The following is a 26,131-nucleotide window of genomic DNA, read 5'->3' on the forward strand; positions in this document are numbered from 1 at the left end:
CCATCATGGTAAAAACCAAAAGCACACGTGCCGGCACCCGTAATGCAATGAGCCCCTGTGCATGTGCGCACGACCCCCCCATGCTCCCCGCGCATGTGCATGCACCCTCCCCCACTTCCGCACATGCGCGCGTGACCCCCCTACGCATGCGTGTGTGTCTCCTGCATGTGCCCCGCACATCCCGAAAATCTGCTGGCTCAGCAGGAGATGTGTGCACATACGTGGTACAGCTGAGCTGGGGATGGCTCGCGTGCCCATAGAGAGGCTCTGCGTGCCAGCTGTGGCACGTCTGCCATAGGTTTGCCATCACAGGTATAGATAATGTAGCTACACATGTGTACTTATTAATCAAGCTTTTTAACATAAACATGTTATAAAATACAACCAGAGACCGAAAATCCAGTGATATCAAATCAACAGTGACCTTAGTTAAGCATATGAAAAAGTATTACAATTTTATGATGCCAATGCCTTCACCTGTCATTTGCTTTCACTACTCTCAGATCTAACCTTTTTCACATAGCCACAGACTGCAATGGGAATTGTACATTTGAAGGTACTAAACTATAGATGGCTAGTTAAGACTGTTGACTGGGAAACAATATAGTAGTTTCCAAACTGTACATATCTAATGGTTATCATCAGGAATGCTTTATGCAGTATGTTTTTCAAGTGGATACAAAAGCAAAGCATGAAAAATATGACTTTTACCAAACTTATTTTTAGCCTTAGGAAGGTACCCCACAGATTAATGGTTGTAATAATAAATCGTACTAAGAAGTCTCTTTGTATTGAGGGTTGGGAGGAATGTATCTAAGTTTATAGATTACAAATGCTGCACAGTCTGTTATTTTTGTTGTAATTTATACCTATGCAAGATAAATCAATAAATGATTTTTCTTAAAAGTGGTGAAACCAGTCATTAATGAAGAAAGAAATTTTGGGGGGTCAGAGGGGAATGAAATAGGAGTAGAAATTCTCATCAAAGAATAATGGCACTACAAGTGTTTGTCAAATAGACTACAGATCATATGCGGACATACTGATATCCCCTCTCCCCCGCATGTCAATACGAACTGCTGAAAAAGTTATATAATTAAAAAAGCAATTTATACTGCTGTTTAAACTACTGTAGTTTAATTTTAAGAAAACATTTGATGTCAAGGCTTAACTAAAATGAGGATTGCAACTTTTCCAATCAGAGGTTTTCAAAATAGCAATAGCTTTGAACTTATTTTCTTATGAACAGCTGTTATAAATAGCCCTTGGAATACTTCATAGAATTCTAGTCATTGCATCTCTTTTGTAGTGCTAGGAAGAATGTAAATAGGATACCCAAAATAATGAAGCTGTCTTTTAACTTGAAAAGACGATAAACTATTTTTCATTCAAAATTTGATAAATGTATATAAAAGCTATGTAGAAATTTTCCTAAAAATACCAGAACTTGGCTATTATGCATCAGCGTGAAACTCAGGGAGATAAAAGATAAGGCAATTTTTTATAAAGCACACAGAATTTTTTTCTATTAGATGAATGTGATTGGTGATACTGGTTTAGATTGTTTTTTAAAAGCTAGTCAAATCTGTAGAGCTACTGATTTCAGTGAAACTATAATACCTTCAGAATGAAAGACAGTTGTAAACACCTGATTTTGTTCATGTTTTTGAACACCCCCTTAAGTCACAATATAGAAAAAGGGAGATTTGATTCAGCAGGATTTTTCTTATGGCACAAGTTTCTTTTGTCAATTCGATTGAAAAAAGGTTCTGGAAGCATTTTAGTAAATCTCCAGTTTAGGAAAACAACCAGCTAGCCTTCAAGACTTTTCAGGGAAGAAACTTCAGCCATATGAAACATATTTACAAATTACATCTAACCTGATTTACATTTTATGAACCAGGATTAGTGAAGTAATATCCCATTTCCTTTAAAATGGAGAGAACAAGAAATTTTTCCTTTTTACCAAATTGTTCTTTTTAATGTTGACACAATGATAGCCTAAGTAGTTCTTATGTGCGGCTCAAAAAGGAAAACACAGCACTGTGATTCTTAATACTGGTTTTTGAATTGAAGAAATGGAGAGGGAGATGTGAATTTCTCAATTACTGAAAAGATGTTCAGCAGCCACCAGCTGGAGTCACAATAGCTGCTTGAGATTTCACTTTATGACGCTGGCCACCACGCCTCCGGCCACCACTGCCAGCCTTTGCCTGGGGAAATGGGGAGGGAGAGAGAGAAAGCCCAAGTTAGAATAAGATGGAGAAGATATTTTGGATGACCAAAGAAATTGAAAAAAATTCACAAATACAAGTCACAGTGTTGGGTATTGGATATGTATAAGCCCCATAAAAAACATCTGCCATCTAAGCCAGTGATGGCTAACCTTTTCCAGATCGATTGCCCATGCGCCCGAACTTCCAAACTGCAATGGGGCACAGGCCCTGTGCATTCATCCCACCCCCCAAGCATGCGTGCGGGCCCCTGCATGCTCCCCACACCCTGCATGCATATGCAGTCCCCCCCACGCACCCTGCCCCCGTGCATGCGCGCACACCACACACCCTGCACATGCATGGCAGAGGCCCGACAATTAGCTGGCTGGCAGGAGGTGCATGCGCATATGCGGCAGAGCTAAACTGGGGCAAGAACTTGTGTGCCCACAAGAGTGGCGCTGCATGCCACCTGTAGAACATGTGCCATCACGGATCTAAGCCTTTCCAGTCCTATTCAGAAGAGGACATCTCACTGATGTTTTCTTATGGTCATCATGGTGGGGTATTTTCTGTTGTAACTGCTAAGAGACACAAGCACTGCAGCAAAATAAAGTGGAGCATTTCTACCACAAATTAAAGTTCAAAGCCCTTATTGTCATTGTACATCAGGAATACAATGAAATTGATTTAGCCTCTACTGGTGCAATCTATACAAGAATACAATAAAGACCAATAATACAAGAGTACTTGATTATCAGCAACCCTAAGATGACTGGTATAGTTTAGGTTTTATTTGTGTATTTCTCTTTCTACTGTAAATTCCTTTGAAATTTGTGAAAATTTCAAAACAATTGTGAAAATCAAACTATAAATAAAATCAAAGAACAAATGGGAAACAAGAGGATGAGAAAACATGTTCATAACAATTCTTCCTGAAGGTTCCTGAGCTTCATGAGAATTCAGTTTAAAGATTATGACTCCCTCCACAGCCTGTGCTCCTAAGGCATATAAGCCATAGTAGAGGAAATACCTTATTTCCCTCTTGATTGTGGGATTCTTCATCCAATGCAGGCTGAAGAAAAGCATTGGGAAAAGAAAAGCAGGGGTAAGCTGAACACAGGACAAACAGATAACTAAGACAAACAAACAACTAAGACAAAGGTTGAGAGAATGAAGGGAGTTCTGTTCCAATTCATCTGGAAAGCACTAGACAACCACACATGGCAGGAGACAAAACAAAAGCATACACACACAAACACAGGCCAAAGGAAGAAAGGAGACTGATATGCTAGATAAACAATGACTGCACCTACAGAGGACAATTATCTGAATTAAGAAGCACTGCTATGCTAAAGCTCTCAAGCTTTTATCAATCTGGGACCAATTTGTCCAAAGTTTACAATGGCATCTTAACAGTTAAAATACTATAGAATACTATACCTTCTGCAAAGGAAAACCTCACAAAACTAAAAAACCCTCTTGCAAAAACAGACCTTTGAATTGGATACATTTTATGCTTTCAATGTAAGTCAAGGAAAGCTCCATAATTGAAGAGGGAGTTATTTCTACACTTTGGGGCAAATGTAAAATAAGGCTCGCTCAATATTGTATTAATACTGTATTAATTACTGTATTAATCCACATCATAAAGATAAAGGAAACAGTTGGATCCACAAACTGCAGAAGAACTGCAAGCTCACGTGGAAAAGATTTAATATAACTCATGAGCAGGACACCTAAACCTGATGCAGACAAACTGCTGTCTCACTCTGAACTAAATAAAAAGCTTACAATGTTCACTATGGGATGGATGGAAAAGAAGCTTCCATTTAAAAGATACAAGCAGTTTCCTTGGCTACAAGATTATTACCCTGACATATGTGCCTGTGTTGGGACTCATTTTTATGATGTAGTCAGAATCATATCAATTCTGGACAGAAAAATAACTGAACACACAATTTTAAAACTGATTATTTTTGGTTGGTTATTTTCTTTTGATTTAGCAGGGAATGGGAATCCAGATGAAAAGGTTTGTTCAATGAAGCTTAGTTTAAAAAGCATTTTCTTAAATATGAACTGAGGCAAAACCAGTGGAGGAGAAATGGTGGTTCCCTTTAAGGCAGGGGTCTCCAACCTTGGTCCCTTTAAGACTTGTGGACTTCAACTTTGCTGGCTGAGGGACTCTGGGAGTTGAAGTCCACAAGTCTTAAAGGGGCCAAGGTTGGAGACCCCTGCTTTAAGGTAAGCCTGGGAAAGCTATGATGGCATTGACAAGGATACAAAAGGCACTGCATTGGCCACAACTGCCTGTGGTTGTTGAGCACCAGATGGTGCTGAGGCAACTGTTGCCAGTGAGGCACCATCCTCTGCCAAAGGGGAAGTCAGCACTGCTATGCCAGCCTGGGCTCCACTCTCTTTGCCCTTGGTCAAGGGTCCTTTTTTTGTAGACTGCATCTTGATTTGCTGAGGCTTCGAGTTCATGGGAGAATTATTGGTGGTCTGGAGTATCTGCCAGTCAAAGACAGATAACCAGAATCAGGATATTTGCTGAGTGTTGGGTTTTACTTTAAAGCAGGGGCCTCCAACCTTGATCCCTTTAAGACTTGTAGACTTCAACTCCCAGAGGTCCTCAGCCAGCAAAGCTGTCTGCCAGGGAGTCTGGGAGTTGAAGTCCACAAGACTTAAAGGGACCAAGGTTGGAGACCCCTGCTTTAAAGCATAGAATTAACCCAGCAAAGTTGACGTGACTTTAGTTAGACCCTTAGATACTACTTGGAAAAAGAAGCTAAGCTCTCTCATCTCCTACAACTCCCAAAGCAGGAATTTTACAGCCGCCAGAATTTCATATGCACAAAATTGGGAACAAAGATTTGCTCCATCAAATGCGATGATTATAAAAAAGGTGCTAGAATGTGAGAAGCAGATAAATTAACAATGGAATTAAAAGACTGAGATGAAACAATTTATTATGAAACATGGAATAGATAGTACAACTGGTTGGAGAAAGAATCTAAAATTAATGCATAAATGTATAAACGTAAGAGAAAATATTATAGAAGAACAAAATAGTTAATGTTTAATAGATAGGTATAAATTGTAATGAATATAGGATTTAGTAAGTATTATATAAAATGTATGTGTATATAGTTAGTTAAAAGATTAAACAGATATTTTCAAAGATGCCGGTATCAGAAAGCTGTAAAAATGTAACAAAGATGTTAAAGATGTAAATGCTGAATAATTTTTTTAAAAAAATACACCTTTTGTTACATATTAATTTATAATCTGTGGCCCTTCAAAGTTTATTGGCCTGCAAATTCCAGTATTTCCAGCCAGTTCAGCCAAGGATGAAGGATTATGGGCACCTTCCATTCCCTAACATCCAGTCAGAGCTGAAGAAGCTTCTTGGATGAGAAACGAAATGTCTTCAAAGAAAAATAAGAAAATCCAGTTGCCTCTTGGAAAAAGCACCTTTGGGACAACCATGACCTGGATGACTGAGACTCTCCATAGACATGTGGGCACCATAATTTGGCAATACCAGAAAGGCCACAAGCTGCTTGCTGCAAAAACAGCATCTTTCAAATATAAAATTCAAATATTTTTTTTTGTAAGGAAAGCACATTTATTCACTCACCCTTATTATCTCCAGTCAAATTTTCAAACTTTTTGCTAGCAGAGGCAGAAGTGGCTTAATTGGATATCTCTCCAATCTCTTATCCCAAAGATTTGACAGGTATCCCAACCAGGGTTATTGCAGCTCATTCCTGTCTCCTTAGCTTCAACTGAGGCCCCAAATAATCTCTTTCCAGCTTTTGCCTTGCAGGAAGAGCCTGCGCACCTAACACCCCTCTCACAGCAGCCTCCCGTCACCAACACAGGTCCCTTGCTCACCCACTTCCACAAGGCCATGCTGTGGAAGACTGCTTGGAATGATGCTAAGTTTTTTTTCCCCTCTGGGGAAGATCAAATACTTTCACATTACTGTTTCCTTGCCCATGAAGAGTGACATTTTTTCTTCAATTTTCCTCTAAGCTTTCCCAAAGAAAAGCTTGTAGTACAAATGACTTGCGTCGATCATTCCTGAAACTATATATCGACCAATCCAAGGTTGAGACAGTGCTGCAGCCCTGGCTGCCTCTCCATCGCTTCACTTGTGATGAGCTGTGAAATTGCCACCACTGCCTTCATCCTTTCTCAGGTAGTGAGGCTACTAGCAGTTCTTTTGTGCGTCTCTCTTCCGAAGCCGTTGCGAAAGGTAACTCCGTGCGCTTAAGGGAGAGAAAAAGACAAAAGAGTAACGGGAGAGTAATTCTTCCTTGGCTTCCCCCTCCTTCCTCTCTCTGAGCTGTAGCTCTGGGGGCTCTTCCCCCAACCCTCCCCTCCCGTCCGCTCTTGCGCTGCCCGAGCTCTTTCCCACTTTCGAAACATCCCAGGCGGTGTGAGCCATTTCCAGCCGGGTCCCCTTCCAGATGGTTGGTAGGGATTACCGGTCCTGTCTGCCAGGGACTTACCTATTGGCTGGGGATGATGGAGCTTGTCCCACGGTTTGTTGCGCTCCGTCTCCCCAACCGCTCCTTTTTCTCGTGGCGTCTTCGAAAATTGCGGCTGCATTTCTTCTCTTTTTTTTTTGAAAATCAACTGCTTTGGCTTCCTTCCGGCAAGCGGGCGCTGCGTTTGTTGGTTGCCGTCCTTAAAAAGCAGAGAGGAAGCTGCACGCTGGAAGTTTTCGTCGGAGATAAATAAAGAAGAGCGACCGGGGAAAGGAGGGGGGGCGAGGGAAACAAACGCGCCCCGATCCTAGGCAGGTTTGTCCGGATCTAAGTTTCCGTGCATGGATTTGCAAGTTGTGCAACGACCGAGGTTGCGGTTGGACGGTGCGAGGCAGCCGCGTGGATGGAGGAGAAGCGGCCGAAGGCTCGCTCTGCTGTAAGGGAAACAACGGAAACGGTTTGACAGTTTTGCGGCTGCCTCAGCCGTTCTTTCCTTTCGTGCCTCCTGGCCTTTCTGAATATTGGTAAATTGAGAAGTGGCGGTTAAAAATGTAGGTTTGAAGGAGCTACAAGAGATGATGGGGTTAAATTAAGAGTTCTAGGCATCTTTAATTTATGAGGAGAAGGAGGAGAAATCACGCCGCCTAATTTGGAAATCCTATCCTGGAGAGACCTAGATTCAATTTCCTCTTTATGATCTTGGCTCATTTACAAGTCAGTCTAACCTATTTTGCGGGATTATTGTTGGGAGGGAAAGAATTACTTTCTTTTCAGGGAAATGCAAAGAAATAATCCTGTGTACTGTTTTAAACCACTGAAAAAGAAAACGTGGGATATTTATTCTATTTCGTGTTACTGAAATTCCCAGATTAGTGGTGATATATTGTGTATCACTTTTACCCCACCTCTCTCAATATCACTTGAGAGATTTTCACCTCTCAAATGAGCCCTCTGATGTAGTCTCAGTGAAAAATATTGATATTGGATTATATACTGATTTCTACAATTTTAATTCAGCATTCCTGAACCACATAACCTGTTTTCTTTAGATCAAAAAATGCACATGATGCAGCCAAAGTACTAAAAGAGATGACAACTGTTATTCCCATATGAGGGGAGGGGTTTCAAATTTGAAAGTGGAAGCAGCTTGAACACCACCTTGTGAATGAATACAAGACAGAATCAAAATGCATTCTAAATGTCTGTACACTATACTACACTTTCTCTCTAATTTGTCTTCTTTAAAATGCTCTATTTTAGCAAATTGACCTTGCTGTTGAAAACAGTAGAGCAATTTTTGCTCCATAGGGTCTCAGTAATTTTCTTCCTCAGAGCTTGAAACATTAAAGTTAAGGGGAGACGGGGAGAAGAACAGATCTGAAAGATGGGAAGGAAAGGAGGCCAGCTTGTCTCCTGGGGTAACATACTTGATTTGAGTTGAGCTGCCTAGGGATGAATGTGCATCCTAATTGAAATGAAAAGAGGCATTTGTATTTTCATTTACCCTTGGGAATTTGGTACAAATTTTGATTTTGTTCTTTGCTTCCTACATATTTGTGTGTGCGAGCAGGGGTAAAATGATGAGAAGGAATATGTGCTATAACAACAATTATAGCTACTAGCTACTAACAATGAAGTATTAAATTTGGGCTGTAGAATAGAATAGAATTTTTATTGGCCAAGTGTAATTGGACACACAAGGAATTTGTCTTGGTGCATATGCTCTCAGTGTACATAAAAGAAAAGATACGTTCATCAAGGTACAACATTTACAACACAACTGATGGTCAATATATCAATATAAATCATAAGGATTGCCAGCAACAAAGTTACAGTCATACAGTCATAAGTGAAAAGAGATTGGTGATGGGAACGATGAGAAGATTAATAGTAGTGCAGATTTAGTAAATAGTTTGACAGTGTTGAGGGAATTAATTGTTTAGCAGAGTGATGGCCTTTGGGAAAAAACTGTTCTTGTGTCTAGTTGTTCTGGTGTGCAGTGCTCTATAGCGTCGTTTTGAGGGTAGGAGTTGAAACAGTTTATGTCCTGGATGTGAGGGATCTGTAAATATTTTCACGGCCCTCTTCTTGATTCGTGCAGTATACAGGTCCTCAATGGAAGGCAGGTTGGTAGCAATTATTTTTTCTGCAGTTCTAATTATCCTCTGAAGTCTGTGTCTTTCTTGTTGGGTTGCAGAACCAAACCAGACAGTTATAGAGGTGCAAATAACAAACTCAATAATTCCTCTGTAGAACTGAATCAGCAGCTCCTTGGGCAGTTTGAGCATACTGAGTTGGCGCAGAAAGAACCTTCTTTATTGTCCTTTTTTGATGATGTTTTTGATGTTAGCTGTCCATTTTAGATCTTGCGATATGATAGAACATAGAAATTTAAAGGTTTCTACTGTTGATACTGTGTTGTCTAGTATTGTGAGAGGTGGAAGTATGGAAGGGTTTCTCCTAAAGTCTACCACCATTTCTACGGTTTTGAGCGTGTTCAGTTCCAGATTGTTTTGGTTGCACCACAAGGCTAGTCATTCGACCTCTCGTCTATATGTGGATTCGTCATTGTCTTGAATGAGACCAATCACTGTTGTGTCATCTGCGAACTTCAGTAGCTTGACTGTAGAATCCTGACCACTACTAGTGTAGCAGAGAGGGATAACGCAAGAGCCTTGTGCTTTGATATAGTGATGGTCCAGAGCAATGTTTCTCCCCCTTAGCAACTTGAAGATGTGTGGACTTTAACTCCCAGAATTTCCCAGTTCAAATCCACACATCTCCAAGATGTCATGGTTGAGAAACTGGTCTGGAGTTTTGCAATCCAGGTAGAGTGTTGGGAATAACGAAGAACAGGAGGGGGTGCGGAGAATGGCAGCAGCATGGCTTATGACTAAGCAAGGAAAACCCTCTTGGAGATTCATATCATTTGACTTGCTGAACATTGGAAACATTTCCCAGGAGAACAGTTGTGTTGTAAGAGTAGAAATGCAGGCTGAGGCATGATAGAAATATAATTAGAGGATTAGTGATGTAAATGTTGATAAACAATTGCTAGCGAGCAGACTTCTGACTTGATTTACTTGTGGCAACGAGCAGGGAGGGAGGTATGAGTTAAGTGAAGGATAGGCACAAGGTCAGATCCTGATTTTGCTATTTGGTTTTTTTCCCATCTCAGCAGGCAAATCTGCAGGGTGCCTGACGCTGTATAAATATAGTTGTTGCTGTTGCTGCTGGGGGTGGGACTTGATGCAGTTCCAGACCGGCCTTGTCTTGGCAGGGATATGAACTATATTTTGCCTTGCCCAAAAGCTCTACTGTTTCCAGCCAAGATGCATTTGGTTCATGATACACTGATGGGAGTATCTCATGAATCTGTCAGCGGGCTAGAAACTGAGCTCACATGCCAGTGGCAGTTGGAATGTGAGCCTGCAGTGTAGTTCAGTGCAACAGCATTAGGTATTAGTCCCCAGTGCCTTTTGATAGCAAAAAGAAATGAGGAAAAATAAATCCTCAAATCAAGCTGAGATCCTGATAAATGTACAGAAATACAGTTGTGCTGGTTTGTTGACGATAATACTGAAGTAGTTCAATTGTTCAAATTCAGCAATTTTTTCAAATTCAACAATTTATTCCAATATAGTCGTGTCATCTTCTTCTATAACAGCGTCAAAACTGTCCACATCCTGAATTCCAGTCTGAGTTTCTTGCAAGTCCATTTTGTTCAAAACCATTGGTCCCAATCGCTCATGCTTAGCGATAGCAGTCTCCTTAAAAGAGTACCTCCTGTCCATGTAGCCTGCTCGTATTGCATGGGCAACACAGGCATCACGTATTTGACCTCACACATTCTTGGCTCAAATCACAAGTCCAAATTCACAATCTCAGAAAATTATAATATTACATGAAATCAATAAAACAAGGATTGTACACAGAATAATATCGGACCTCTGAAAAGTATAAGCATGCATATGTACTCAGTACTTGGTTTGGGCCCCTTTTGCATCAATTACTGCCTCAATGCGGCATGGCATGGGTGCTATCAGCCTGTGGCGCTGCTGAGGTGTTATGGAAGACCAGGATGCTTCAATAGCAGCCTTCAGCTCTTCTGCATTGTTTGGTCTCATGTCTCTCATCTTTCTCTTGGCAATGCCCCATAGATTCTCTATGGGGTTCAGGTCAGACGAGTTTGCTGGCCAATCAAGCACAGTAATCCCATGGGCATTGAACCAGGTTTTGGTACTTTTGGCAGTATGGGCAGGTGTCAAGTCCTGCTGGAAAATGAAGTCAGCATCTCCATAAAGCTCATCTGCAGAAGGAAGCATGAAGTGCTCCAAAATCTCCTGGTAGACGGCTGCGTTGACCCTGGACTTAATGAAGCACAATGGACTGACACCAGCAGATAACATGGCTCCCCAAATCAACACAGACTGTGGAAACTTCACACTGGACTTCAAGCATCTTGCAGTATGTGCCTCTCTATTCTTCCTCCAGACTCTGGGTCCTTGATTTCCAAAAGTTGCTGTCATCAGAAAAGAGGACTTTGGACCACTGAGCAACAGACCAGTTCTTTTTTTCTTTAGCCCAGGTAAGACGCTTCTGACATTGTTTGTTGTTCAGGAGCGGCTTGACAAGAGGAATATGACATTTGAAGCCCATGTCCAGGATCCATCTGTGTGTGTGGCTCTTGATGCATTGACTCCAGCCTCAGTCCACTCTTTGTGAAAGTCCCCAACACTTTTGAATGGCCTTTTCCTGACAATCCTCTCCAGGCTGCGGCCATCCCTGCTGCTTGTGCACCTTTTCCTTCCACACTTTTCCCTTCCACATGACTTTCTCTTAATGTGCTTTGATACAGCACTTTGGAACATCCAACTTCTTTTGCAATTATCTTTTGAGGCTTTCCCTCCTTATGGAGGGTGTCAATGATGGTTTTCTGCACAACTGTCAGGTCAGCAGTCTTTCCCATGATTGTCATTCCTACTGAACCAGACTCAGAGACCATTTAAAGGCTCAGGAACCCTTTGCAGGTGTTATGGCTTAATTAGCTGATTAGGGTGGGACACTTTGAGCCTAGAATATTGAACCTTTTCACAATATTCTAATTTTCTGAGATTGTGAATTTGGGGTTTTCATAATTTCTCAAAATTATGACAAATCAAGGCTTGAACTATCTCGCTTTGCATGTAATGAGTCTATCTCATATATTAGTTTCACCTTTTAAGTTGCATTACTGAAATAAATGAACTTTTGCACGATAATCTAATTTTTCGAGTTTCATCTGTATAAGGATATGGAAATTAAGAGGAAATAAAGTTCTATGTTGGGGAAATGATATAAAGCAAGAAAAGAGGCTAATGGCAGCTAGAGTGCAACAAATCAAGAGAATTTCTCATTATAAATCTCTGGCATTGACTGAAATTCTGTAATTAGACCTCTCCTTGAGGGGGAAGATTATATATTTATAATGATCAGGCCTCTTTCTTTTTGCTCTTTTTGTTGGTTCCATACAGGTAGTCTTCAACTTATTACTGTAATTGAATCCAAAATGTATGATGCTAAATGAGAATTTTTTTAAGTGAGTTTTGCCCCGTTTTACCACTTTTCTCACATTTGTTAAGTGAAACATTTCAATTCTTAAATTAGTAACATGGTTGTTAAGTGAATCTGATTTCCAAATTGACTTTGTTAGAAGGTCGCAAAAGGGGATCACATGACTCTGGGACACTGCAACTGTCATAAATGTCAGTTGTCAAGTATCCAAATGTAAATCATGTGACCACAGAGATGTTACAACGGTCATAAGTGTGAAAAATCATAAGTCACTTTTTTCCAGTTCTATTGTAACTTTGAACAGTCATTAAATGAGCTATTGTAAGTCGAAGACTATCTTTATGCCCCTTGCCATCTGTTTTATTTTGGCTCACAGCGACACAAGTGGCTGTAAGCCTCCCTTGCTTCCTTCTCTCATCATGATTTTTCTAGTGTACCTTTTATTTATACAGTCTTTCCTGGATCTGTTTGTGAAATAGGTTTCAAACAATAAAATGTAGGGATTATAATAGTAGTTTTTTTTTTAATATAACTATTTTGATCTCACTGTGCTTTTCCTCCAGAGTTACCCAAGGATTAGCCAATTACCCAAGGATTAGCATTCCAGCCTGGTTTGGCCTGATTCCCAGCCGCGACTGGCATCAGCGGCTCTAGTGGCGGGGCCTGATTCCCAGGCGTGTTTTCCATCGGCCCGACTCCCGGCCTGACTCTTGGCCGCGGCCTGACTCCCGGGCCTGACTCCTGGCCGCGATCTTCACCAGCGGCACATCAGCGGCACTAGTGACGGGGCGGCATTAGCGGCTCTAACGGCTCTAGTGGTAGGCCTGGGGCATTCACCTCAACGGGCTGCCGGGCAGCTCATTGATCCCCGTTCTGAGGAGTCATCATGTCGGCAACCTGGGGAGAGGCCTTTTGGACCTCGCGGGTCCCCTGGTTGCCAAGGACAGAGCCAGAGTCGGGGAGGGCGAGCGGCGGAGGACGGCGGCCATTTCGAGGTGTTGGGGCGGCGTTTCCGGCCTGGTCTGGTCTGGCCCGGCCTAATCCCTTGGCTATGATCTTTCGGTGGCTTTTCCTTATTGATGTCGTTGCTGGCCGTTTTGGCTCTTGATAATCACATTGGCAATATATTAGCCCTGGCCCCCGAACAAGTCTGGCTTTTTAATCCGGCCCTACTAGAGGGTCGCTAGAGAAGATGGAGGAGTGTGCGCCCCTTGGTTGGTGTGGGCTGGCGCGGCTTGTTCAGACTGAGTCTGAGGGACCAGCGATAGGGGCCAACGAACGATAGGGGCCAATGACAATGACAATTATAACAACAATGACAACGACAACAACGACAACAAGAACAATAAGGACAGGGTTGACGCAGACGGCGGTGACGGATTACGATCCAGGACTCGATGTTGTGCGGCATTTACCTGGGGACCTTTATTATGACATCTATTTTCCTATGGGAGACTGAATGCCTAACTTTCTTTACCATCTTATGTCGGGTCCTGACTGGACTATTAGAATGAGTGTAATATCTATGCCGGTTAGGGACGGACCCTTTTTCTGCCGTTTTTCTTTTTCTTTTTCCATGACATATTCGCCAATTGAGCTCTTACGACTGCGAGGTTCCCCCTTCTCGCAGGAATGGCCCTCCGCACTATCGAGGGCCTGCCTTAATGAAGGGTCTTGGGACCCAGAGAGGTGGCATGCGTCCAAGAAGAACCTTTGGGGTTTTTTAAATAGGTTTTTAAAGATGGGTTTTTTAAGGGGGGGAGGGAAAAGACGGGTGGGGGGAGAAACCCGTCGGGGAGGGGTCCAGTTCCTGCACTTGCTCGCGGCATTACTTCATCTGGTCCATCGGGCTCTGGATTATTGGCCGACTTTTTCTTGGCCATCCGCCTTGGATTAATTTTGGAATTTTCCTTGCTGTTTCCCTCGGGGACCTGATGGCGTCGCTGGAACTCTGGGACCTCAGCTAAGTCTTGCGCCTCCCCCGGGTCATTGTCGGCTGTGGATTCAAAGTGGTATTGGTCATTACCTGTCTCTGTTGGTTTGGTTTGGTCAGTTAGTCGCTTCCTTAACTGATCTATGTGGCGCCGCCACATTCGGTTGTCTGGTAGCTCTACCACGTACGATTTTGGCCCTGTTACTTTTGTTACTTGTCCGGCGACCCAACTCGGGCCGTCCCCATAGTTTCGGCCCACACCGGTCGCCTATGCTCATTTCCCTTGTTTTTTCTAGCTCCCCCTTGTAACCCTCGGGTGTGTAATGGGGGTTCAAACGGTCAAGTGGGCACCGGAGTTTTCGTCCCATTAGCAATTCAGCTGGGCTTTTTCCCGTGGCTGTGCTTGGGGTTCTGTGCTGGACGGCTAGGAAAAAGTCTATTTTTGTTTGCCAGTCACCTGGCTTGAGCCTGGACAATGCCTCCTTAGCGCCCGGACGGAACGCCTGCAAGGCCATTCGACGAGGGTGGAAAGGTGCAGAGAGGGCATGTCGGATGCCTTCCTCTGCCAGGTACTCTTCAAACTGGGCTGCCGTGAATTGGGGCTCATTGTCGGACACCAGAGTGTCCGCAACCCGTGAGTTGCGAATAGGTGGCGAGGGTTGCGATTACTGCTTCGGCTGTGGTGGACTTCATAAGTATGATCTCTAACCATTTGGAATATGCGTCCACCACCACTAGGAACGCTTTGGCCGTGAAAGGGCCAGCAAAGTCAATGTGGATTCTTGACCAAGGCCCTTGGGGCTTTTCCCATTCTCTGACTGGGGCTGTTGGGGTAGCGGTCTGGACTCTTGGCAAGCTTGGCATTTCCTACCCTCTCAGCAATCTCTGCGTCCATGAGTGGCCACCATACATAGCTTCTAGCTAACCCTTCATCCTTACGATGCCTGGGTGACCTCGTGGAGGAGGTCCAATACCTTGCCCTTAACTTAACAGGAATTATTACACGATCACCCCATAACAGGCACCCCTTGAGCCGAGAGCTCATCACGCTTTCTTAACAAATTCTTGAACTTCGCCCGCGCAGCGGGCCACCCTCTCTGTACCCAACCGAGTACAGTCCTTAACACAATGTCCCGGTATGATGCCCGAGCCACTTCCTTTGATGTGACTGGGCCAGAGTCCAACGAGTCAATAAGGAGGATGGGTGTCCCGGAGTGGGGTCTTCGGTCGCCCTGGCAGTGGGCATCGGCTCAATGCGCCTGCATGCCCCACTTCTTTCCCGGTCGATGCTGCAGCTTGTATGAGTAAGCGGCTAAAAATATAGTCCATCGAGTCAAGCGTGGCGAAAGTGCCACAGGCGTTGGCGGTCGCCAGCCAGTAATCCCAGTAACGGTCTGTGGTCAGTCACGATTTCAAAATTCCGCCCAAAGACATACTCATGGAATTTTTGACCCTGATACAATGGCTAATGCTTCTTTGTCTAATTGGCTGTAGTTCCTCTCTGGGAGGACATCGTTCTAGAGTAGAACGCTATAGGGGCTTCTGTGCCGTTTGGAAGTCTATGGCTGAGTACAGCCCCACCCCATAAGGAGGCATCGCAAACCAGCACTAGGGGTAGTGAGTCGTGATATTGGATGAGCAGGCTATCACTTGAGAGCAGGTTCTTTACTGCTTCAAAAGCCCTATTTTCTGACTTTCCCAAGACCAAACAGTATTTTTCCTAAGAGCCTATGCAGCGGTTCCAACGGTTGCTTTGTTCTTCAAAAGACCGCGAAAATTAACCAATCCCAGGAATGCCTGCAGCTCTGCTTTGTTTTTGGGCGCTGGAGCCTTCCTAATTGCCTTAACCTTGCTCTCAGTAGGGTGAATTCCTTTCTTGTCTATCCGGTAGCCCAAGAAATCGACCGATTCGACCCTATCTGACATTTATTTGTCTTGACTTTAATCCGCTGTCCGGAAAATGCTCAAGACCTTTCTTAACCGCTCCCCAATTCCTCCATGTTTTCCCTGAAATTAGGACATCATCAAGTAGGGAACTACCCTGGGAGCCCTTGCAGTAGTCGTTCCATCAGGTTTTGGAACAGCCCTGGTGCCACACTAACCCCAAATTGCAATCGGTGCACTTGAATGCCCCCTGTGCGTCACAATCGTTTGGGCTTCGCTGTGCGGGCGCTCTACTGGCAGTTGTTGGTAGGCTTGGGCCAAGTCTAACTTTGCAAAGACTTGCCCTTGCCCCAAAGAGTGCAATAAATGTTGCACCACGGAACCGGTACGCTTTTCTGTAAGGCTTTGTTAAGCGTCGCCTTGTAGTCAGCGCAAATTCTAATTGACCCGTCCGATTTGATGGGGTGACGATTGGCGCCTCCCACTTTGCGTGATCGACTGGCACCAAAACCCCTGATTTATGAGCTTGTCCAGCTCCTTATCAATTTTGGTTTTAGGGCAAAGGGACTCTCCTCGCCTTAAGCCTAATGGGGGCTACCTGGGGTCTAAGTTGAAGGAAATAGGGGTCCCTTGTACTTGCCCAGGCAGTCCTTGAAGACATCTTGAACTCGTTAAAGAGAATGTCTTTCAAATTGCAGTCACTTCTGTAGATGCCAGTCACTCCCATGCCCAGGGCACGAAACCAGTCTAGTCCCAACAGACTGGGCAGAGTTCCTTCGACGATCGTGATGGGCAGGGTCTTTTGTGAGGGCCGTACTCGACTCGGACGGAGGTGGTCCTCGAACAGGGATGCGATTCCCTGGTAGTCGTGCACTCGTAGCCGCTGTGCTTGCAGATGGCGCCGCGACGGACGGCAGCGACTTCGCCAAAGTGTCCCAGGACATGATGGTGATCGCTGATCCCGTGTCCACTTTTAAGGACATAGCCCAAGAGTCTGCTCCTACTGAAACAATAATAACCTTTAACACCATCAAACATCCATTTCTGCCTGTCCCTGGTCCTGGGGAAGGACTTGATAAAAGAATTAAAATGCCAAATTTTAGTCTGGAATCTGGCTATGCAATAAACTATAATACAGTGAAGACTGTGTTGCAGACTGCACAATCAATTTTCAGCATTTTTAAATTTTTTAAAACATTTAAGAATTTATGGCACCCACTTTTTCCCTTAAGGGAAATCATACAAAAAAAGGTTCCTCTCCTATGCAGCCTATGCAGTGTTGGGATTCAAATAATTTAACAACCGGTTCTCTGCCTTAATTATTTCTTCCAAAACCAGTTCACCAAACTGTTCAGAAAGTTAACAACCGGTTCTCCCGAAGTGGTGCGAACTGGCTGAATCCCACCACTGAACTTATGTAACCAAATATATTTCTAACATCTCCAGGGAGAAAAGTAAAAATAAAGCCCATGGCTGAAAAATTGACATATTTCTTTTTTAAGGAATATGATCAAAAACATGTTACTGTTCTCCAGACAGAAAGTGCACTTTTGAACTAAACTAGGCCAAGCTGAAGGAGCACTCTTCCAGCATTCCCTATGGGACACGTTTTTAAAAGTCAACCTTTTCTTTTCTTTTCTTTTCCCATCCTCAGGATATAGACAGACAGGCAGCCTTCCAGCTGGTGGAGCTCAGAGTTCTCAGCAACTGGGGCCATCCAGAATACACCTGCATTTATCGCCTGTGCATGGGGAGCTGGTCTCATAACGTCTTCTTGCACCACTGGCTCAAAAGTCACCTACCTCAAGATCTGCACTTCAGACTCAAAGGCAGTTGGGAAGCAGTGCCAGGAAGACAGGCAGCTTTGAATGGGCAATATATCTTTTTGGCTATGTTGCACAGAGATGGGATGTAAGCTCTGACACTCCATGATCAGTCAGCTCTCTCCTGGAAACAACACTCTTCTGAATGCAGAGGAAGAAAGAGGCCTTTTGGATTGGTATTTTATATTTAGCTGTTCTTAAAGCAGATTTTTAAACATACTTAATCCAGTTCATATTTATCCCGTCCTTTATACTTCTCCAAACCTGATTTCTGGTTGTCCATTTGAAGCTCAAAGTTCCGGGGACCGAAGGCATATTTAAACGAGCTAAGCAATGCAGAAAAAAAAAGGTTGGCAGTGACGTAAGGTTTGGTGTGAAGTAAGGATATAAAGCCTTTGCCAGGTTCTAGGGTCCTATTTAGGCCCTCGTTAGTGTGTTCCCCCTCCCCACCAAAACCTCAACCTCTTCACAGAAAGGTGCCTTTTACTGTGCCTACTCTGAGTGGTTCTGGGGGATACAGAAGGTGTGCTGGAAACTCTGTGCAGTTGACAGTTTAAAAAAAGTGGTGTCATAACTTTGGTCACCTTTATATCTTAATCATTTTGTGTGGAGACAGGTAAAGGAATGTTTTAAGGAAATCAGTCACGGATGAGGATTGTCGATTTGGGACCATTCCTCTTCCTGTGTTGGCAGGATTCTGATGAATTTTTTTAACCTATCCATAAAAGATTGAGATTGAATTCTATGGGAAGCAACAGTGCACAGATTCAAAAACTACAGATAGAAATTGGGGATTGTTTGTTAGGAAACTGTTATGTGTTTAGAAACTGGAAGTTGCAGTTTTGAAGAATGGAAAAAAGTTTTCTATGGGGAAAATAGTGTAAAGATAAAAATGTTATTTAAAGGAGAACACAGCACTGTGACTTTCTTAATGCTTGCCAGCATTGTACATTCATCTTTCTGAACAAAAGAGTGAAATAAAGAAGACACCAGACTAAAGCCTCTGCTTCCCTTGGTATTGGAAGTCAAGGAGATGGATGTAATACAGAGTAAAAAGCAATAGCACAGGTTGCTATTTTGCATTAATCATCCTCATACTGATTTGTTCTCACAGGGTACCCTTAATGCTGCAGATGCTGAGCATTTTGTTAAAAAAGCAAGACAGGTATAGCAATTTCCTTAATCTGGCATCTTCAAAGATAGATTGGTCTGCAACTTCCATCAATCCCATATAGCATATCTGTTAACCATGCTTGTTGGAGAATTGTAATCCAACATATATACAGTGCATCAAATTTGGGAAGATGGCATTAATAGTCCTATCTCTCTTTAATGTTTATAACTTAAAAAAGGCTCATTTTTCCAAAAATGGTTAGGATGGAATAAATCCAAGAAACACTACATTGTAGGGAAAATGCTATTCAAAGTTACAAACCAGTTAACTACAAACCACATTTTTTTCATGCTTTTTCCTTGAAGGTTGGGCCGCCTGCAAACCTGAGCTAAGTGCCCTTTCTTCCCACACCGCATGTTGCGCCTTTAAACCTGCAGCGTTGGCGCTGATGCTGCCTCCGCAGCTTCCGTGACTCGCCACGGTCCTCAGTGTCGCCGGTCCGCAGACCCCTTCTCATCCTCGCCTCACCTTCGGATTCGGACTGAATCTCCTCCTGTGTACTGGCGCTGGCTTTGGCGCCGCCTTGGATTGAAGAGGCTTTGCAGAGTCTCTGCTGCTTTAGTAGATATTTCGTGTGCTCTGGCCTCGCCCAGAGCGGTGGCTAGTGTCAGGTTGCTCCTGGCTAGCAGTCGCCGCCAGAGGCGGATGTCCTTGACCCCTCGGATGAGTTGCTCGAGTAGCACTTCGCCTAAGTCTCGTATCCGCAGTCCTGACGCCTTCTAAAGCGCCATGTAGTCACCGGCGGACTCGCCTCCATCTGTCTACGCTTCTCCGAATTCAAACCGCTGCACGATTTGGACGGCGCCGGTGCGAAATGGTTCTTCAGCAAAGTCTGCAGAGTCGGCCACGATACCGATTGTATCGGCGCTGGCTGCCAGGGCTTCCGCAATCTCGACATCTCCGCCCGCAATGGCTTAGGAAGTAAGCCCGCTTGGCGTTATCAGGGATCCCCTGTAGTTCGTTGGCTTTAGAAAGCTTTCAAACGGGTCATATATGTTCCCATTTCTCCTGCCCGGTTGTACGGTGCGGTGGCGTGTTTGCCATTTCCGCTTCTGCCCTGAGTTTGCTGGGTTCGGGACTAGCGTGCTTCAGCTCGGTTCTGGTTCTCCTTAGCCTCGAGATCCCACCTCGCCGCCAATGTTAAGTTCTGGAAGTAACGAGGCTGGAGACCAGGGTAGTGACAACAGCTCTTAATATAGGGTGAACCCAGCAACAGGCTGGGGCAAAAACCTCTCCTTTTATACAGTTCTGCTGGAGGCTTCGTCCAATCAGCAACGTGCTGATTTCCCGCTCAAATATTTAAAGGCACAACTGTTAATACATAACAAGAACAATAAGGACAGGGTTGACGCGGCGGTGACGGATTACGATCCAGGACTCGATGTTAAAGCGGCATTTACCTGGGGACCTTTATTATGACATCTATTTTCCTATGGGAGACTGAATACTAACTTTCTTTACCATCTTATGTCGGGTCCTGACTGGACTATTAGAATGAGTGTAATATCTATGCCGGTTAGGGACGGACCCTTTTCTGCCGTTTTTTCTTTTCTTTTCCATGACATATTCGCCAATTGAGCTCTTACGATCTAGGTTCCCCTTCGCAGGAATGGCCTCCGCACTATCGAGGGCCTGCCTTAATGAAGGGTCTTGGGACCCAGAGAGGTGGCATGCGTCCAAGAAGAACCTTTGGGGGTTTTTAAATAGGTTTTTAAAGAAGGGTTTTTTAAGGGGGGGAGGGAAAAGACGGGGGGGGGGAGAAACCCGTCGGGGAGGGGTCCAGTTCCTGCGCTTGCTCGCGGCATTACTTCATCTGGCCCGAAGGCAGGGGGGGGTATGTTCCTGGTTTAGAGGGTCGTTCCATCTGTATGGTAAGTGGGAGAGGCAGATATGGCGGAAGCCGTATCGATCTTTGGGAGCACATGCTCGCTGTCTAAAAGCGATCACATGCTCCAGCCCCTCAGTCTTCACCCGTTCCCTGGGCAGCCAGGATCCTCAGAGCTTGGGCCTTCGGTTGATGTTGTGTAATGCACGGTCCGTAGTTAGTAAAGCCCCCCCGATTTGTGATCTTATTCAGGGGGAGCCCGCGGACCTTATGGGCATTACAGAGACCTGGTTGGGCACGGAAGGGGGTGTTCCCTTGTCGAACTGTGCCTCCGGGTTTCTGAGCATTCCATCAACTGAGGTCCCAAGGTAGGGGTGGGGGGGTGGCGGTTGTTATTAGGGGAAGTCTACAGCCGAGGGAGTCCACTGTGCCTCAGATAGCCGGTTGTGAATCCTCTTTGTGAAGCAATAGCAGGGAGTCGGATGGGCTTGTTGATCACGTACCTGGCTCCTTGCTGCGTGACTACAGCCCTGCCCGAGCTGCTGGAGGTGCTTGTCGGAGTGGCGGTTGAAACCCCCAGACTTATGGTCATGGGGATTGCCATTGACCGGCTTGTCATCGACGCAGCTGCTCGAGTTCAGGCCTCCATGGCCTTGGACCTGATTCAAGTAGTTGATGGCCTCGCACAATGGCTTAGGAAGTAAGCCCGCCGGTTATCAGGATCCCTGTAGTTCGTTGGCTTCTAGAAAGCTTTCAAACGGGTCATATGTTCCCCATTTCTCCTTGCCCGGGTTGTACGGTGCGGGTGGCGTGTTTGCCATTTCCGCGTTTCTGCCCTGAGTTTGCTGGGTTCGGGACTAGCGTGCTTCAGCTCGGTTCTGGTTCTCCTTAGCCTCGAAATCCCACCTTCGTCGCCAATGTTAAGTTCGGGAAGTAACGAGGCTGGAGACCAGGGTAGTGACAACAGCTCTTTAATATAGGGTGAACCCAGCAACCAGGCTGGGGCAAAAACCTCTCCTTTTATACAGTTCTGCTGGAGGCTTCGTCCAATCAGCAACGTGCTGATTTCCCGCTCAAATATTTAAAGGCACAACTGTTAATACATAACAAGAACAATAAGGACAGGGTTGACGCAGACGGCGGTGACGGATTACGATCCAGGACTCGATGTTGTGCGGCATTTACCTGGGGACCTTTATTATGACATCTATTTTCCTATGGGAGACTGAATGCCTAACTTTCTTTACCATCTTATGTCGGGTCCTGACTGGACTATTAGAATGAGTGTAATATCTATGCCGGTTAGGGACGGACCCTTTTTCTGCCGTTTTTCTTTTTCCATGAGATATTCGCCAATTGAGCTCTTACGACTGCGAGGTTCCCCCTTCTCGCAGGAATGGCCCTCCGCACTATCGAGGGCCTGCCTTAATGAAGGGTCTTGGGACCCAGAGAGGTGGCATGCGTCCAAGAAGAACCTTTGGGGGTTTTTAAATAGGTTTTTAAAGAAGGGTTTTTTAAGGGGGGGAGGGAAAAGACGGGTGGGGGGAGAAACCCGTCGGGGAGGGGTCCAGTTCCTGCGCTTGCTCGCGGCATTACTTCATCTGGCCCGAAGGCAGGGGGGAGGGGTATGTTCCTGGTTTAGAGGGTCGTTCCATCTGTATGGTAAGTGGGAGAGGCAGATATGGCGGAAGCGAGCCGATCGATCTTTGGGAGCACATGCTCGCTGTCTAAAAGCGATCACATGCTCCAGCCCTCAGTCTTCACCGTTCCTGGGCAGCCAGGATCCTCAGAGCTTGGGCCTTGTTGATGTTGTGTAATGCACGGTCCGTGGTTAGTAAAGCCCCCTGATTTGTGATCTTATTCAGGGGAGTCCGGACCTTATGGGCATTACAGAGACCTGGTTGGGCACGGAAGGGGTGTTCCTTGTCGAACTGTGCCTCCGGGTTTCTGAGCATTCCATCAACTGAGGTCCCAAGGTAGGGGTGGGGGTGGCGGTTGTTATTAGGGAAGTCTACAGCCGAGGGAGTCCACTGTGCCTCAGATAGCCGGTTGTGAATCCTCTTTGTGAGGTGGGGTCATAGGAGTCAGATGGGCTTGTTGATCACGTATCTGGCTCCTTGCTGCGTGACTACAGCCCTGCCCGAGCTGTTGGAGGTTTCGTCCAATCAGCAACGTGCTGATTTCCGCTCAAATATTTAAAGGCACAACTGTTAATACATAACAAGAACAATAAGGACAGGGTTGACGAGACCTGACGGATTACGATCCAGGACTCGATGTTGTGCGGCATTTACCTGGGGACCTTTATTATGACATCTATTTTCCTATGGGAGACTGAATGCCTAACTTTCTTTACCATCTTATGTCGGGTCCTGACTGGACTATTAGAATGAGTGTAATATCTATGCCGGTTAGGGACGGACCCTTTTTCTGCCGTTTTTCTTTTTCTTTTTCCATGACATATTCGCCAATTGAGCTCTTACGACTGCGAGGTTCCCCCTTCTCGCAGGAATGGCCCTCCGCACTATCGAGGGCCTGCCTTAATGAAGGGTCTTGGGACCCAGAGAGGTGGCATGCGTCCAAGAAGAACCTTTGGGGGTTTTTAAATAGGTTTTTAAAGAAGGGTTTTTTAAGGGGGGGAGGGAAAAGACGGGTGGGGGGAGAAACCCGTCGGGGAGGGGTCCAGTTCCTGCACTTGCTCGCGGCATTACTTCATCTGGTCCGAAGGCAGGGGGGGAGGGGTATGTTCCTGGTTTAGAGGGTCGTTCCATCTGTATGGTAAGTGGGAGAGGCAGATATGGCGGAAGCCGTATCGATCTTTGGGAGCACATGCTCGCTGTCTAAAAGCGATCACATGCTCCAGCCCCTCAGTCTTCACCCGTTCCCTGGGCAGCCAGGATCCTCAGAGCTTGGGCCTTCGGTTGATGTTGTGTAATGCACGGTCCGTAGTTAGTAAAGCCCCCCCGATTTGTGATCTTATTCAGGGGGAGCCCGCGGACCTTATGGGCATTACAGAGACCTGGTTGGGCACGGAAGGGGGTGTTCCCTTGTCGAACTGTGCCTCCGGGTTTCTGAGCATTCCATCAACTGAGGTCCCAAGGTAGGGGTGGGGGGGTGGCGGTTGTTATTAGGGGAAGTCTACAGCCGAGGGAGTCCACTGTGCCTCAGATAGCCGGTTGTGAATCCCTCTTTGTGAAGTGGGGTCATAGGAGTCGGATGGGCTTGTTGATCACGTATCTGGCTCCTTGCTGCGTGACTACAGCCCTGCCCGAGCTGCTGGAGGTGCTTGCCGGAGTGGCGGTTGAAACCCCCAGACTTATGGTCATGGGGGATTTCAACTTGCCATTGACCGGCTTGTCATCGACGGCGGCTCGGGAGTTCCAGGCCTCCATGACGGCCTTGGACCTGATTCAAGTAGTTGATGGCCCTACGCACATTGGGGGAGGCACATTGGACTGATTTATATCTCTGGACAGTGGTTAAATGATCTGGAGTTAGGAGATTTAGTAACAGAGCCTTTGTCATGGTCAGATCATTTTCTCCTTCGCTTGGACTTTCAGACCGCTACCCACCACCGCAGGGAGACGGGACCAATACGGTGGTTCCGTCCCAGGCGCCTGATGGACCCGGAAAGGTTCCTGACGGAGCTTGGGCAGTTCCCTGAGGACCTGGCCCACGGCACGGCTGAAGAACTAGTTGTGGCCTGGGAACAGGCCGCAGCTGGGGCCTTAGACCATGTTGTGCCTTTGCGGCCTCTGACTCGGCGCAGATCTCAACCGGCCCCTTGGTTTTCTGAGGAGCTGAGGGAGATGAAACGCCGGAGAAGACGCCTAGAGAGTACTTGGAGGTCCAGCCGTTCCGAAGCTGACCGGACACTAGTTAGGTCTTATTCTAAGACCTACCTAGTGGCACTGAGGGAAGCGAAGTGTTCTTACGTTTCCTCCCTCATTGCGTCGGCAGATAACCGCCCGGCCGCCCTGTTTCGGGTGACCTGCTCTCTCCTTCATCAGGAGGTGCGGGGTAACCCCTTACAGGGACGTGCCGAGGAGTTTAGTGGTTATCTATACAATAAAATCGTTCAGCTCCGGGATGGTTTGCATCAAAATTGGAATGATCCAGGTGAGAGGGCGGAGACCCGTCTTGTCGGGATTGTTTGGGATGAGTTTGACCCTGTGGCTCTCGAGGACGGAGACTGGTTGTTGGGGAGGCTGCATGCCACCACATGATTACTGGACCTGTGCCCCTCCTGGTTGGTGCTGGCCACACAGGAGGTGACACGAGGCTGGCTCTGGGGGATCATTAATGCTTCTTTGCTGGAAGGGGTTTTCCCTGCCGCCTTGAAAGAGGCAGTGGTGAGACCCCTCCTCAAGAAGCCTTCCCTGGACCCAGCTGTTCTGGGAAATTATCGTCCGGTCTCCAACCTTCGCTTTGTTGCGAAGGTTGTAGAGAGTGTGGTGGCATGTCAGCTACCCCAATACCTGGATGAAGCTATCTGTCTAGACCCGTTCCACTCCAGCTTCCGGCCCAGATATAGTACGGAGACAGCTTTGGTCACGTTGGTGGATGATCTCTGGAGGGCCAGGGACAGGGGTTGTTCCTCTGTCCTGGTCCTATTAGATCTCTCAGCGGCTTTTGATACCATCGACCATGGTATCTTGCTGCACCGGTTGGGGAGTTTGGGAGTGGGAGGCACCATTTATCGGTGGTTCTCCTATCTCTCTGACCGGTCGCAGACGGTGTTGACAGGGGGGCAGAGATCGACCGCGAGGCGCCTCACTTGTGGGGTGCCGCAGGGGTCGATTCTCTTGCCTCTCCTGTTCAAGCCGCTGGGTGAGATCATCAGTGGCTTTGGGGTGAGGTACCAACTGTACGCTGACGATATGCAGCTGTACTTTTCCACCCCAGGCCACCCCAATGAAGCTGTCGAAGTAGTGTCCCGGTGCCTGGAAGCTGTACGGGTCTGGATGGGGAGAAACAGGCTCAAGCTTAATCCCTCCAAGACAGAGTGGCTGTGGATGCTGGCTGTAGATGCCGGCACCCTGGTACAGTCAGCTGCAGCCGCAGCTGACTGTTGGGGGCGAATCATTGGCCCCAATGGAAAGGGTGCGCAACTTGGGTGTTCTCCTGGATGGACGGCTGTCGTTTGAAGATCACTTGATGACCGTCTCCAGGACAGCTTTTTACAGGTTTGCCTGGTCCGCCAGTTGCGCCCCTTCCTTGACCGGGATGC

General features: G+C 46.0%; 1 long non-coding RNA gene across 1 annotated transcript; it reads right to left on the reverse strand.

The window, feature by feature from the left end:
* Positions 1 to 1,009: 1,009 nt before the first annotated feature.
* LOC131202707 (uncharacterized) lies at positions 1,010 to 6,871 on the reverse strand. The gene is made up of 3 exons (XR_009156204.1): positions 6,731 to 6,871; positions 5,854 to 6,487; positions 1,010 to 2,213 (listed from the first exon to the last, which is right to left on the reverse strand). It is a non-coding gene; the product is annotated as an uncharacterized LOC131202707 (long non-coding RNA).
* Positions 6,872 to 26,131: the final 19,260 nt, after the last annotated feature.

This window comes from Ahaetulla prasina, chromosome 7, assembly GCF_028640845.1.
Source record: "Ahaetulla prasina isolate Xishuangbanna chromosome 7, ASM2864084v1, whole genome shotgun sequence".
Classification (NCBI taxonomy): Eukaryota; Metazoa; Chordata; class Lepidosauria; order Squamata; family Colubridae; genus Ahaetulla; species Ahaetulla prasina.